This window comes from Bombina bombina, chromosome 3, assembly GCF_027579735.1.
Source record: "Bombina bombina isolate aBomBom1 chromosome 3, aBomBom1.pri, whole genome shotgun sequence".
In the NCBI taxonomy this organism is placed as follows: domain Eukaryota; kingdom Metazoa; phylum Chordata; class Amphibia; order Anura; family Bombinatoridae; genus Bombina; species Bombina bombina.
This window is the reverse complement of record NC_069501.1, coordinates 1,096,623,744-1,096,640,554: the sequence shown is the minus strand read 5'-3', so window position 1 is coordinate 1,096,640,554 and position 16,811 is coordinate 1,096,623,744. Positions and strand designations below refer to the sequence as shown.

Here is a 16,811-nt window from a genome sequence, read left to right as displayed (position 1 = left end):
TCCTTAGAATTCTTAGGATTAGGACAGAATGAAGGAACCACAATTTCTCTACTAATGTTGTTAGAATTCACAACCTTAGGTAAAAATTTAAAAGAAGTTCGCAACACCGCCTTATCCTGATGAAAAATCAGAAAAGGAGACTCACAAGAAAGAGCAGATAATTCAGAAACTCGTCTGGCAGAAGAGATAGCCAAAAGGAACAAAACTTTCCAAGAAAGTAATTTGATGTCCAACGAATGCATAGGTTCAAACGGAGGAGCTTGAAGAGCCCCCAGAACCAAATTCAAACTCCAAGGAGGAGAAATTGACTTAATGACAGGTTTTATACGAACCAAAGCTTGTACAAAACAATGAATATCAGGAAGATTAGCAATCTTTCTGTGAAAAAGAACAGAAAGAGCAGAGATTTGTCCTTTCAAGGAACTTGCAGACAAACCTTTATCCAAACCATCCTGAAGAAATTGTAAAATTCTCGGAATTCTAAAAGAATGCCAGGAAAAATGATGAGAAAGACACCAAGAAATATAAGTCTTCCAGACTCTATAATATATCTCCCTAGATACAGATTTACGAGCCTGTAACATAGTATTAATCACAGAGTCAGAGAAACCTCTTTGACTAAGAATCAAGCGTTCAATCTCCATACCTTTAAATTTAAGGATTTGAGATCCTGATGGAAAAAAGGACCTTGCGACAAAAGGTCTGGTCTTAACGGAAGAGTCCACGGTTGGCAAGAGGCCATCCGGACAAGATCCGCATACCAAAACCTGTGAGGCCATGCTGGAGCTACCAGCAGAACAAACGAGCATTCCTTCAGAATCTTGGAGATTACTCTTGGAAGAAGAACTAGAGGCGGAAAGATATAGGCAGGATGATACTTCCAAGGAAGTGACAATGCATCCACTGCTTCCGCTTGAGGATCCCTGGATCTGGACAGATACCTGGGAAGTTTCTTGTTTAGATGAGAGGCCATCAGATCTATTTCTGGAAGTTCCCACATTTGAACAATCTGAAGAAATACCTCTGGGTGAAGAGACCATTCGCCCGGATGTAACGTTTGGCGACTGAGATAATCCGCTTCCCAATTGTCTATACCTGGGATATGAACCGCAGAAACTAGACAGGAGATGGATTCCGCCCATACCAGAATTCGAGATACTTCCTTCATAGCCAGAGGACTGTGATTCCCTCCTTGATGATTGATGTATGCCACAGTTGTGACATTGTCTGTCTGAAAACAAATGAACGATTCTCTCTTTAGAAGAGGCCATGACTGAAGAGCTCTGAAAATTGCACGGAGTTCCAAAATATTGATCGGTAATCTCACCTCCTGAGATTCCCAAACCCCTTGTGCTGTCAGAGACCCCCAAACAGCTCCCCAACCTGTCAGACTTGCATCTGTTGAAATTACAGTCCAGGTCGGAAGAACAAAAGAAGCCCCCTGAACTAAACGATGGTGATCTGTCCACCACATCAGAGAGTGTCGTACAATCGGTGTTAAAGATATTAATTGAGATATCTTTGTGTAATCCCTGCACCACTGGTTCAGCATACAGAGCTGAAGAGGTCGCATGTGAAAACGAGCAAAGGGGATCGCGTCCGATGCTGCAGTCATAAGACCTAGAATTTCCATGCATAAAGCTACCGAAGGGAATGATTGTGACTGAAGGTTTCGACAAGCTGATATCAACTTTAGACGTCTCTTGTCTGTCAAAGACAGAGTCATGGACACTGAATCTATCTGAAAACCTAAAAAGGTTACCCTTGTCTGAGGAATCAATTAACTTTTTGGTAAATTGATCCTCCAACCATGATCTTGAAGAAACAACACAAGTCGATTCGTATGAGATTCTGCTAAATGTGAAGACTGAGCAAGTACCAAGATATCGTCCAAATAAGGAAATACCACAATACCCTGTTCTCTGATTACAGACAGAAGGGCACCGAGAACCTTTGTAAAAATTCTTGGGGCTGTAGCTAGGCCAAACGGTAGAGCCACAAACTGGTAATGCTTGTCTAGGAAAGAGAATCTCAGAAACTGATAGTGATCTGGATGAATCGGAATATGCAGATATGCATCCTGTAAATCTATTGTGGACATATAATGCCCTTGCTGAACAAAAGGCAGGATAGTCCTTATAGTTACCATTTTGAATGTTGGTATCCTTACATAACGATTCAATATTTTTAGATCCAGAACTGGTCTGAAGGAATTCTCCTTCTTTGGTACAATGAAGAGATTTGAATAAAACCCCAGCCCCTGTTCCAGAACTGGAACTGGTATAATTACTCCAGCCAACTCTAGATCTGAAACACATTTCAGAAATGCTTGAGCCTTCGCTAGGTTTACTGGGACACGGGAAAGAAAAAATCTCTTTGCAGGAGGCCTTATCTTGAAGCCAATTCTGTACCCTTTTGAAACGATGTTCTGAATCCAGAGATTGTGAACAGAATTGAACCAAATTTCTTTGAAAAAACGTAATCTGCCCCCTACCAGCTGAACTGGAATGAGGGCCGCACCTTTATGTGGACTTGGGAGCTGGCTTTGGTTTTCTAAAAGGCTTGGATTTATTCCAGACTGGAGATGGTTTCCAAACTGATACCGCTCCTGAGGATGAAGGATTAGGCTTTTGTTCCTTGTTGTGACGAAAGGAACGAAAACTATTATTAGACCTAAATTTACCTTTAGATTTTTTATCCTGTGGTAAAAAAGTTCCTTTCCCTCCAGTAACAGTTGAGATAATAGAATCCAACTGAGAACCAAATAATTTATTACCCTGGAAAGAAAGGGAAAGCAGAGTAGACTTAGAAGACATATCAGCATTCCAAGTTTTAAGCCATAAAGCTCTTCTAGCTAAAATAGCTAGAGACATATACCTGACATCAACTCTAATGATATCAAAGATGGCATCACAAATAAAATTATTAGCATGTTGTAGAAGAATAATAATGCTATGAGAATTATGATCTGTTACTTGTTGCGCTAAAGCTTCTAACCAAAAGGTTGAAGCTGCAGCAACATCCGCTAAAGATATAGCAGGTCTAAGAAGATTACCTGAACACAAGTAAGCTTTTCTTAGAAAGGATTCAATTTTCCTATCTAAAGGATCCTTAAAGGAAGTACCATCTGCCGTAGGAATAGTAGTACGCTTAGCAAGAGTAGAGACAGCCCCATCAACCTTAGGGATTTTGTCCCAAAATTCTAATCTGTCAGATGGCACAGGATATAATTGCTTAAAACGTTTAGAAGGAGAAAAAGAATTACCCAAATTATTCCATTCCCAGGAAATTACTTCAGAAATAGCACCAGGGACAGGAAAAACTTCTGGAATAACTACAGGAGATTTAAAAACCTTATCTAAACGTTTAGATTTAGTATCAAGAGGACTAGAATCCTCAATTTCTAATGCAATTAGTACTTCTTTAAGTAAAGAACGAATAAATTCCATTTTAAATAAATATGAAGATTTATCAGCATCAACCTCTGAAACAGAATCCTCTGAATCAGAAGAACCAATATCAGTATCAGAATGATGATGTTCATTTAAAAATTCATCTGAAAAATGAGAAGTTTTAAAAGACATTTTAAGTTTACTAGAAGGAGGAATAACAGACATAGCCTTCTTAATGGATTTAGAAACAAAATCTCTTATGTTATCAGGAACACTCTGAGTATTAGATGTTGACGGAACAGCAACAGGTAATGTAACAGTACTAAAGGAAATATTGTCTGCATTAGCAAGTTTGTCATGACAAACAGTACAAACAACAGCTGGAGGAACAGATACCAAAAGTTTACAGCAGATACACTTAGCTTTGGTAGCTCCAGCACCAGGCAGGGATATTCCAGAAGTATCTTCTGACTCAGCTTCAACGTGGGACATCTTGCAATATGTAATAGAAAAAACAACATATAAAGCAAAATTGATCAAATTCCTTAAATGACAGTTTCAGGAATGGGAAAAAAAATGCCATAGAACAAGCTTCTAGCAACCAGAAGCACAAAATAATGAGACTTAAATAATGTGGAGACAATAGTGACGCCCATATTTTTTAGCGCCAAAAAAGCCGCCCACATTATTTGGCGCCTAAATGCTTTTGGCGCCAAAATGACGTCACATCCGGAACGCCGACACCTTTGGCGCAAAAAATGTCAAAAAATGACGCAACTTCCGGCGACACGTATGATGCCGGAAACAGAAAAAAAAATTTGCGCCAAAAAAGTCCGCGCCAAGAATGACGCAATAAAATTAAGCATTTTCAGCCCCCGCGAGCCTAACAGCCCACAGGGAAAAGTAAAATTTTTAAGGTAAGAAAAAATGATTGATTCATATGCATTATCCCAAATATGAAACTGACTGTCTGAAATAAGGAATGTTGAACATCCTGAGTCAAGGCAAATAAATGTTTGAATACATATATTTAGAACTTTATATAAAAGTGCCCAACCATAGCTTAGAGTGTCACAGAAAATAAGACTTACTTACCCCAGGACACTCATCTACATGTAGTAGAAAGCCAAACCAGTACTGAAACGAGAATCAGTAGAGGAAATGGTATATATAAGAGTATATCGTTGATCTGAAAAGGGAGGTAAGAGATGAATCTCTACGACCGATAACAGAGAACCTATGAAATAGACCCCCTAGAAGGAGATCACTGCATTCAAATAGGCAATACTCTCCTCACATCCCTCTGACATTCACTGCACGCTGAGAGGAAAACCGGGCTCCAACCTGCTGCGGAGCGCATATCAACGTAGAATCTAGCACAAACTTACTTCACCACCTCCATAGGAGGCAAAGTTTGTAAAACTGATTTGTGGGTGTGGTGAGGGGTGTATTTATAGGCATTTTGAGGTTTGGGAAACTTTGCCCCTCCTGGTAGGAATGTATATCCCATACGTCACTAGCTCATGGACTCTTGCTAATTACATGAAAGAAACTTTTTTTTTTTTTTTTTTTTTTTTTTTTTCAATTATTTTTTTATTGAATTTCAGGATATAAAACAACATAATCAATTCGTCAAGATAAATCTTTGTAGATACATTCATATCACAGCAAATTTTTAAATCATACATAACATGGTTTTTAACTCCCTCACCGGGATTAAGTATCTACCCAAGAGATGAAAAAAAAAAAGAAAGAAAAAACCACTTGTTCTAAACCTCACTTTTGTGAAAAGAAAAAAAAAAAAGAAAACAGTGCTAGTTTATATACATTTAGATTTATGCTTCGTTGGGAATCCAAATGTCTCACCACCATGAAACATCCCGGAGGCTCATAGCACTGAAACATTGAGGCATAGAGGGAAGAGGGAAGGGGGGGAAGGGGGGGGGGGGGTGGGAGAAAAGCATGACGGTGGAAAGAAAGAAAAAAGAAGAAGAGGAGAAAACGAGAAAAAAAAAAAAAAAAGGAAAAGCGCTACCCGTATGTACCACTGGCCCTTTCTAATAACCATGACCTAGGCAGTACCCCAGCAACAATTAGATTTAAAAATGGCGTGGCATTCTGGAAAGGCTTTAGGAAGTAGCCCTGCTGCTCTGATGACCAGGAGCTAATCAGACTTCCCCATTTTTTAAAGTAATTCTTGAACTGCTTTTCTGAGTCTGCCCTGAGATTCTGCCTTTCTACGAGCATCTGCGCTTTGATGGTGTTGGTGACCTCCCCCATACAGGGGGTTTCTCGTTGTCTCCATTTTTTGAAGAGCAAACTACGGGCCACCAGTATGACTAGATTAACCAGTTGTCTGTCCCCCGTGGTAGCCAACTTCTTAAGAAAAAAAATATGTTCTGCCTGCAGCTCAATTTTGCTCTGAAGGTGGCGGTTCAGCCAATACTGGGCCTTGGCCCAGTATTGCCTGACTTTTGGGCAGCTCCAGATACAGTGTAGGAGGTCTGCTCCTACGTGGGTGCACTTAAAACAGCTCCCTGTCTTTGGCCCCCCCCCATCTAGTCATTCTGGCTGGAGTTAAATAGAAATTATTTATAATTTTGCATTGAGATTCTCTCCAGCTAATACATGAGGTCGCCTCGGCTGTAAGTTCAATACTTTTTAATATATCCTCTCCTTGTAGCCATTCAAAATATTTATTAAATTTTCCCTTAATCAGGTCTATATGCTCCAGCCCCTTATTTGTCAGTATTTTTAGGTACCACCAAGAAATTGACCGTTTCCCCGCTTGATATAATTTTAAGCCCGACATTATTTGGGCCAGTCCCCAATCAGTTACCACTTCTCTATTTGCTCTTTCGATATAATGGCGTGCCTGCAGATATGCATAGAAATTATTGGTTGGAAGGTGATATTGTTCTATAAGGCTCTGGAAAGTACGTGTTTGACCATCCCTTTCATCTTTTAGTTGTGAAAAATAGGTTAAACCTTTTTCCCTCCAATCAAAAAATACTTTGTGATTGAAGCCTGCTGGGAAATCCACACACCCGATAATCGGTAGGTATGGGGACACGCGAAATTCCTGTCCCACCAAAGAGCAGTATAACTGCCATCCTTTAATGATATTAGCAAATGTTAACATGCTATCTACATTCTGGGGCAGCTTCCTATATGGACAATGTAGCATAGCAAGGGGGCTGAAGGGTCTAATCAGCTCCGCGTCTAGCTTGTAATATGTTACGTAGTCTGAGTTAGTGAGCCAGTCTATTCCAAATTTAGCTAATGCTATTAAATTGTAATATTTAATATTTGGAATAGCGAATCCCGCATATGTTTTAGAATTACTCATTTTATCTATAGAGATTCTTGGTGTTTTCTTCCCCCAAATAAAGAAAGAGCAAGCTTTATTATATTTAACTATGTCTTTCCTTGTCACAAGGAGAGGTAAGTTTTGCAACAAAAATAGAATTTTAGGAAATATGATTGTCTTAATGATCATACATCTAGCCGAGATTGACAGGAAAAGTAGATTCCATTTATTTAGATTGGCTTGGATTTTATCAAAGAATTCCTTGAAGTTTAATTGATACCAATCCCTGGGGTTTCTAGAGATCTTAATCCCTAGATAATTAATAGCCTTTACCTCCTTAAAAATATAATTATGACTTTGCCTTGTTTTGTTGACCCATAGTAGCTCTGATTTCTTGGGATTAATTTTATAACCAGAGAATGTGCTGTACTCTGTGATAATATCCAAAACATTTGGGATGGAATTTACCGTGTCTTGTAAGAAAAGTAATATGTCGTCGGCATATAGTGAGATGAGTAGAGTCTCCCTACCAATCTGGACTGGTTGTATTGTCTGACGTAGATATACTGCCAAAGGCTCTAGGGCGAGGTCAAATAGGAGCGGAGATAGTGGGCAACCCTGACGGGTTCCTTTTTGTAAAGTAATATATTGCGTTAAATCCCCATTCACTAAAAGCTGTGACCTGGGTTTCCTATAGACCATTCTCACCATATCGACTAAATGACCCGAGAAACCAAAGTTTTCGAGGGAGGTTATAAGGTGATTCCATTCAATGGAATCGAAAGCTTTTTCAGCATCTATGGTAATTAAGGCAAAATCTTTTTCCTTATTATTATGCCCTTCCCTTCGGCTCTGCTGGCCGACATGGTGAAAATGGTCCACCGCTGTCAATACTCTTCTCATGTTTCGAACCGAGTTCCTGTTCGGGATAAAGCCAGTCTGGTCTGTGTGTATCAATTTGCCTATGACTCTCTTTAATCTATCTGCAATAATTGACATCAGGATTTTATAGTCCTGGTTTAACAGGGAGATTGGGCGATATGCCGCTAGATCCTCTGGCTTTTTACCTTTCTTGTGTATCAAAGTGACAATTGAGTCAGTGAAGTAAGGAGACTTTAAGGCCTGTGATAGGAAATAATCATTGAAAAGCTTCTTTAATGTGATACCAATTGTGGCTGATAAAGTTTTATAATATTCGATCGGAAGACCGTCAGGGCCTGCTGCTTTTCCAGATTTGCACTTTAATATTACACTGGCAATTTCTGGCTCTGTTATAGCAGCGTTAATTTGTTCTAGATCCCCTGCAGATATATTAGGTAGTCTGATTTTTTCCCAAAATTTTGCCTTAGCTTTTTCATCAATTCCACTGCTGGTATATATGTTATGAAAGTATTTATAGAATGCCTCCCTGATCTCTGTCGCTTGAGTGATTACCTTATTACCAGTTTTTATTGTTGCTATGGTATTTTTCTTTTGTCTGAACTTTGTTAGTTTAACCAGATGTTTGGCTGCAACCCCCTGATATCCTTGAAACTTAGCCCTTGCTTTGAGATCTTCCCCTGCCCATTTCTCCCTGAGAAAATCTTCCCTTACATTTTTAGCAGAGATGTATCCGCTCCATGTAACTGAATTTAGATAGCGAAGATATCTATTATATGCGTTCCTAAGCTGATTGGCCACTTGTAGCTCTCTAGCTTTCAATTTGCGTGTTAACTTGACCATGTATCCCTTGATTTCTCCACGCATGACGGCTTTCCCTGCTTCCCAAAAGGTTTCTGTTTTATCATTGTAACCTTTGTTCAGGTCACAATATTCTAACCACTTTCTATTTAACCAATTAGAAAACTGTATATTTTGACTCATATAGGCCGGAAAGTGGAACGAGTTCCCAGGACTTCCAGTCCGCTTGTCTGGCCAGACTTGCAAGCTTATGATAGCGTGGTCAGATAACAATATGTCTGCTATGTGAGTTTCAATTGGACGCTTAGCTACTTGCTGACTTATTAGGAACAGGTCAATACGGGAAAAACTTTTATGAGCCTTAGATTCACATGAAAATATCCGGGCATCCGGATGTTGTTGACGCCAAATGTCATTTAATTTTAGCGTCTTGATATAATTCCTGAAAAATTTCGCTTCTCTATTATTTATCTGAGAGCCTCTAACTCTGGACCTATCCATCTCTGGGTATAACGTGAGATTCATATCACCGGCTATAATCAAGTTCTGTTCCAAGTGTGGAGTAAGTTTCTGCTGGATTTTTTGCCAAAAGTTTTTCTCAAGTTTGTTAGGAGCATAAATATTGCAGAAGGTCCAACAGATGCCCTCTATCTGCATCTGGAGGACTATAAATCTACCCAGCTGATCACACTCTTGATTGAGGATTTTATAGTTAACCTTTTTATTTATGATAATGGCCACACCTCTCTTACGCCTGTTACAGGGAGTGGCGACAATTTCTGCCACCCAATTAACTTTCAGTTTTGCTATTTCATGGTCCTTTAGGTGTAATTCCTGCATAAAAATAATGTCTGCCTTCTCACTTTTTAATAACCTCAAGACATTTTTCCTCTTGATGGGGGAGGTTATGCCCCCCACATTCCAGGACACTAATTTTAAAGGGTCTGACATTTTAATCTAAAGAGAAAAGAGAGAAAAAAAAAAAAATAAAATAAGAAAAGAATAGAAAGAAAGAAAGGAGCAAAAAAAAAAAAAGAAAAGAGAAATAGGAAAAAAAGTAAGGAAGTAGAGAGCGGGAAAGGAGAGAAGAGGAAAAAAAAAAAAAAAAAAAAAAAAAAAAAGGGAAGGAAAAAGAGAAAGAAGAAAAGAGCAAAATAAGACTCCCACAAGAAACCGCCCATTCCCCCCCCTTCCTATGACCCACCATAATGATAACTATCTTTCCCTTTTGAGGAAGTCTTCTAGTCTTCAATGCCCTCACAGTATGTGGATCCCCTCTTGAGATTTTAAAATTTATGGGCATTCTCATTGCCTTTATTTAAAAATTATGAACATTCTCATTGCCTTTAATGTCCTAATGGCCTGCTAATGCGTGTTTGGACTTCTATGTTATTCTCCTGGCAAAAATCCTGTGCTTCTTTTACTGAGTTTAACACTACTCTCCCTTCCATGGTTAAAACTGTTATTTTGGCAGGGTAGATCAGAGCTGCTTTAAGCCCAGCTCTGATCAACCCTGAACAGAATGGAGCCATGGCTTTCCTTCTGGAGGCAGTCTCGAACGAAAAATCCTGAAATAACAGAACATTCTTTCCTTCGATTGTTAGTGTCTGTAGTTTCCTAAAATGTTGCATTATGCTGATCTTATCCTGAAAGTTCAGGTATCTGATTAAAACCATCCTGGGACGTGTATTTCCATCTATATTGGTCCTGGTACTTCCTACCCTATGTGCGCGTTCTACCTGGAATGTGTCTCTATCTGACTGAATCCCTAGTAACCTGGGGAGTGTATCTGCCGCGAATTTTAAAAGGTCCTGAAACTCCCTACTTTCTGGAAGACCGACTACCCTAACATTGTTTCGGCGGGATCTATCCTCCAGATCTTCCACCTTTAACAAAAGTGCCTTAATTTTATCCGTATTTTCCTTCATATTTATGTCTTGAATGTTAAGCTTATCTTCTGCTTCTGAAACCCTGGACTCTATTTCTGCCATTCTGACTGAAAACTGCCTGATCTCCTGCGATAAGCCTGCAATATCTTTTTTCACCAGTTCAAACTGTGGAAGTAAAAGATCCGCTAATTGATTTATAGTCATTTGTGTGTCCTGATTTACCTGAGGACTTTCCGGGTTAACCTCGCTACTTACTTCTGGTCCTAATCTCTGCTTCCTGTCCTTCTTTGGGGGCATGGCCGGGGACTTATTTTTAGTGCTTGCCATGTATTTATCCATCGAGACTAATAGCACCTCTCTCTGGAAATGGCTGTAATATGTTCACTGCTGAGTGGGGAAAAGATATTCTAACTTTTTTATGTATTCTCCCCTTCTCTGCCCTCCCTTCTGATGTAATTTTGTGTGGTCTATTTTAATTCATTTACACTCAGTTTCAGGAACTCAAGACCCTTCACCATCAACTTGCTAGCTACCACTCCACTAGTTAACAGAGAAATAAATTATATCGGAGAACAGGGGTTATTACATACTTTCATGCCAACAGGCCAAGCTACAGTGCCTTACAGTCGTTTTGTTTAACAATATAATTTTTAAGCCAATGTTCTGCAGAACCTAAACCCTGAAAATTTAGATTTTTATTTGGACACAGTTTCCACTAATTCAGCCTGCTGGGTGCCGGGGCTACTACTGACCGGTGACTGACGGGGGGGATCTACTTTATACTAATCTTACCTATTGGTGCCTAAAGTGTTATTGCAACATTGGTTGCCAGTGTAATCTGCTTTACTGATGTGTGTTGTCCCCTTATTCCCCCTTCTCCCTTCTCGCCCTACAGAACTCCCACTGTGGAATCTAAGTGAGGCTTCAAATGCCTGTGTAGTTTATTAAGTGAAAAAAAAAAAAAAAAAAATACCTAAATAAGCTGACCGTGCAAGCTGTCTCGCTATGTCTCCTCCCACCCTGTGATTGTGAAAACTGTTCACGCTCCCCCGCAACTTGTGGCCAAAATGATAAGGACAGTACTCTTCCCCAGTCCTCTCGGCGCTCTCTATCTTTCTTTCTCTGTGTGAGTAATAATTTCAGCTTTAAGATTGTTTATTGTGTACCTTGGTGCCCTGTACCCTAGCTATGCTGACCAGATCCCTGAACCCTCAGTATCTTTTCCTTTTAACACTGGATTTACTTTAGTTTATACAGTACAACAATTTAATTCTATTGATAGCCATCAACACAGACATTCCCCTGCAGTTTATAACAAAAATAGTAAGATCAATACTTTGTCCCAGTAGAACAGCACTCTCTATCTTTCTTTCGCTGTATGAGTGATGGTTTCGGCCTAGAGAGTAATTCTTATAGGTCTTGGTGCCCTGTTCCCTAACTGTGTTAACCAAATCCCTGAAATCTCGGTATCTTTTTCCTTTAACACTGAGTTTACTTTAGCTTATACAGTGCAACAATAACATTCCATTAATAGCCATCAAAACAATAACTAAAGGGTTCTATCACCCCTGATGAGTTTTATCAACACCTAGAAAATGTCACAAGATACTGTAAATAGAAACTTTCCTTGCCAGCATACATAAAGGTTAATGACAGTAAGCGGTGCAATAGCTGTGACCGTAGACAATTGCCACAATGTTAGCTTTGACTAATTTCTGCTCTCTTAGTCCATATATATGTTTGGGAGATTTTATTCTTAGTCCTCCTTTTATCTCCAGATCTTGGGCTTTCTGTATCTTTACTTTTTTTTCCCTTTTTCTTCTCTCCCTTCCTTCCCCTTTTGACTATATATCAGTCCAACTGCAGGTTTCTACCCGAACAGTTCCACTGATCTGTTCTAGCCTTAGCGTTTTCTTGCAAACACCTATAAGCATGAAAAGACAGAATACGGCAGGAACCAGACACAGCATAAAGTTTCCAACTTTACAGCCTCTTCTCCCACAACATAGGGCTCTCTTTCAGAAATCATACGATTAATATACATAGCCTTTCCATTTTTAGGGAGACTGTTGTCTTATGGCTCGTATATTAGATAGATTCTCATAGTCCAACATATTTCAAAAAGGCTTTACTGTTATGATACCCTCCCCTGCCCTCCGTGACCGGCTTAGCTTTAAGTGAGGAGGTTTTCTTTCTGTTTTTAATTCTGAAATACCACACACTCTCCCGCTATCACAGCGCCCCCTTTAAAGTCTGTACCTTAGGTTGGGATCTGTATGCTTCTCCAGACTCTCACTCTGGCTTTTTTACTGGGTTGACAACACAGACACCTCAATGACCCCTTTTGCACAAACCCTCCGAACTCTGACCAGCAAAAAAGAAAGGTAGAATTAATACTTGCGCTCCTGTGACACTCTTTATGCTGCGTTCCAGGCCGCAGCTCCACAGCTCCTTTGCCGCTTCTCCGTCTGTCCGGCTGCAGTCAGGACACCTCCCATCTGCACCCGGTGCTTGAGACAGCTGACGATTCCGGCTGGTTTTTAGAGATAGCCGCAAGCTTTACCCAGGCAGGGCAAAAAGTCCCGCACGCCGTGGCGTGCGGCTTGGTCAGAGTCGGGCGTCTGGGTCCGTCTTCAGGGCGCTGTGATGCGTATCTCCGGCCGGGACCAACCGGCATAAACTCGGGTGTAGTTAGGCTTCCGCTCCTGGTGTATATTTGTCTCCCCAGGCAGGGCTCTCACCCCCAGCAATAGGAGTAAGTTTGGCGGGGTATGATAGTAAGGTGTCTCCCTCTCACAGAGCTCGAGCGTGCACGTCCTCCTCACGCTCCTCCCACCGGAAGCCCTCGGAAACTCGTATGTTTCAGATTTGATTATGTCTCGGAAAGAAACTTGATATTATCAGACACAGCCCTAAGCACACACAGTGAATATCTATAAGCTTTATATACAGTGCTCATACATCAGCCTCTTGTGCGTAGACATTCTATTCGCCTGAGGCAAATATGTGTGCACACTATATATGCATAAGCCCCAAGCTCGAACACAGTTGGTACAAATTAGCACCCACCAGACAGTGTATACAACAAAGCACAGCAAAATAATATACACATAGGCTATATAAACCGGAGGAGATTGGTTTTATTTATTTTACTTTGGGTTACGTGAAATACTCGAATTGTAACACCTCTATATAGTTTTAGGTTTACCCATGTGTTTAGCTAGCTCCCAGTAGTGTATTGCTCTTTCAAGAAAGGATACCAAGAGAATTAAGCAAAACTGATAACAGAAGAAAATTGGAAAGATGTTTACAAATGTGTGTTCTATTTCAATCATGAAAGAAAGATGTTGGTTACCATGTTCCTTTAAGTATATAAAGGAATTTACTAAAGCTACAGATTAAACATTTAAATAAAAAAAAAATAGCAACATCAGAATAAAGGGGTTGTAATCTCAATCAGTAGTGTAGTAGGTTCTGTAGTAATTAGCGGAAGCAGTTTGTCACAAAAAGGATGGAACAGGCTTCCAATATAAATAGTAAATACAAATACTTTAAGGGATTTCAAGAAATGAGAATTCAACAGACTTGATTGGCCTTCTGATATCTCCCAGTAAAATCTGTAAATGATTAAAACTAACAATGTGATAAGAAAATATTTGAACATTATGGGCTCCATGTACGAAGCAGCGAAAGCTGCTCTGGAGCCCTTGCGGAGCAGGTTCGCATTAGACCGCTGCTTCTTATACCTTACGCCACCTCTGAGGTGGCGAGGGAAAATCACTGAGAGCTTGCTCGCTTTTGGTGATTGACAGCCCCTTCAGTCGCACGAATGAAGGGGCGGGCATTACACACTCCGATGAGTGTGTAATGAAACATACGGGCAAGTGGATCAACAGATCCGCTGCCCGTGTGTAGCGAAGGCGGGCGGACAGCTTTGCGAGTTAAGAAGCTGTCCGCCCGCCGCTTAGTAAATGGAGCCCTATCTGGTAATTACTCTGCAAAATATAATCAATAACTTGAATTGTGTGCATGTTTGGTTTTAAATTATATTTATAAAACTTTAAAGTGATGGTAAACTTTCCCCTTTGTACAAACAGATCCAGATGCTTAGCGATAATTTAGAAGAAGTTTGTAAAGAAGTTGTGCTTTAACTTACTTTTTAATGTAGCGCTGAAATTCAGATACCCTGTGCTCCGGCCGCCCACTTCAAAAGTAATTTTTTTTTTGTGAGCCAACCTTTTGAACTGTTCTCCAATTAGTACTTTAGCTTTATGGCTTTATTTGTAGCTAGAACGCAGATTGGAGAACAGTTCAAACCGTTAACTCACAAAATTAAAAAAAAAAAACTTTTGAAGTGGGCAGACGGAGCGTGGAATGTATGAATTTCAGCACTACATTAAAAAGTAAGTTAAATGGACAGTAAAGTATATAAATTGGAGAGAGCATAACATTTTCAACAACTTTCCAATTTACTTCTATCATCAATGTTGCTTAGTTCTCTTGGTATCCTTTGTTAAAGAGTAACCATAGGTGAGCTTAGGAGCATGCACGTCTTTAGCATCTGGCAACAATGTTTATAGCAATGTTATAAATAGTTGCAAACACAGATGCAATATAATGTATCAGATACTCTGGCAGCAGAGTTTGCAACAATGTATAACATTTTTTAAAGAATTTTTGCAATCACTTGCCGGATGGCTAAGGACACGTACACGCTTCTGAGTTCACCTAGTATTACTCTTTAACAAAGGATACCAGGAGAACTAAGCAAAATAGATAAAATAAATAAATTGGAAAGATGTTTAAAATTGTATGCTATATCTGAATTGGGGAAGTTTAATTTTGACTTTACAGTCCCTTTAAAGCATATCTTCATTACAACTGATGAATTTACCTCCATTTAAAATACTAACATTAGGATCAAGGGATCTGTTTATACAAAGGGGGAAGGTTACTATCACTTCAAACTATTAGAACGACAGCTTTTGTCATGTTAGGTGTATTGTGCAGATTATGCTCATCTCATCACAAACAAAACACAATAAAATATGACTGAGCTGAAATGGTTGTTGTTTATATAACAAGTTCTTGCAAGCAAACAGGAAGATACATTGTAACAGCTGTAATGATGCATTTCTAGGTTTCATGTATGAGCTATTCTGATTATTAAAAATGCAGTTTAATTACTGACCAGTCTGAGTTGTAGCCTGCAGCACATCACTGTGCAGCCAATAACCCAGGCCTCCCCAAAGCAGCTGCTGTAGTGTAATGTAAATATAAAAACTCCGTAGCCGATACAAGTATTGCAGGGGTTTGAGCCATAACGTGATGTTCGGGGCACCGTGTAGCTACATAATGTTACTACGACTAAAAGACGACAACACCACTACCTGCAGCAAAAGCAGAACAGCTGGATGCAGAAATACCATAGCACTTATGAAGACATCTCTTCTACTGTATACACTACCAGCTAGATTAACCGAAATCCCAGTTACCTGGGCATCGGGACAATGGATGACCAAAATTCTTGTTCGGTGATGTCCCGACCCGCCGGCTGTGGGCGGAACAAACGACAATGAAAACCGAGACTACATCTCCCAACAGGCCTTGCAGCGAAGCAGTCAAATCCCGCGAGCTTTTCTAGGCTGCTTTTGGTGTTTGTGTAACAGAGCGTTTGCGTGTGAGTAGTAGGCCGTGTTGTGAGGCAGATGGGTATACACTAGAGTCGTTGTCGACCGAATACGGAAATATACGAGCTCAGCAAAATAATATACACATAGGCTATATAAACCGGAGGAGATTGGTTTTATTTATTTTACTTTGGGTTACGTGAAATACTCCAATTGTAACACCTCTATATTAAGGTGACCATATTTTTAAAATGAAATTCGTTTTTTTTTTGTTTTTTTTATTGGCAAATGGTAAAAAACTATAGTTGTGCGTTAGCCTTAAAAAGCAGCGTTGAGAGGTCCCAACGCTGCTTTTTTCCTAACGCTGGTATTACGAGTCTTGCAGGTACAGGTGTACCGCTCACTTTTTTGGTTAGACTCGAAAATACCACAAATACACTTATGTCAATTGCGTATCCTATATTTTCAATGTGACTTGCATAACGCCGGTATTACAAGTCTTCCAAAAAGTGAGCGGTACAGCCTCTCCTGTCAAGACTGATACCGCATTTAAAAGTCAGTGGTTAAGAGTTTTATGGGCTAACGCCGTAGTATAAAACTCTAAGCTAAAGTGCTAAAAAGTACATGAACACCCATAAACTACCTATTAACCCCTAAACCGAGACCCTCCCACATCGCAAACACTAAAATAACATTTTTAACCCCTAATCTGCTGAACCGGACATCTCCGCCACTATAATAAATATATTATAACCCCTAAACCGCCACCCACCTGCATTGCAAACACTAGTTAAATTTTATTAACCCCTAATCTGCCGTCCCTAACATCGCAGACACCTACCTACATTTATTAACCCCTAATCTGCCGCCCACAACGTCGCCGCAACTATATTAAATGTCTTAACCCCTA

The 16,811-nt window shown here is 39.9% G+C and overlaps 1 protein-coding gene across 4 annotated transcripts in view; it reads right to left on the bottom strand.

The window, feature by feature from the left end:
* SUPT20H (SPT20 homolog, SAGA complex component) overlaps positions 1-15,885 on the bottom strand; it is a 234,912-nt gene extending 219,027 nt beyond the window's left edge. For 2 of the 4 annotated variants that reach the window (XM_053708429.1, XM_053708431.1), the window contains exon 1: positions 15,767-15,884. The gene's annotated coding sequence lies outside the window, so the exon portion shown is untranslated. Of the gene's footprint in view, positions 1-15,661 lie in introns of all 4 variants that reach the window. The other 2 variants (XM_053708432.1, XM_053708430.1) reach the window with 2 other exon arrangements.
* Positions 15,886-16,811: the final 926 nt, after the last annotated feature.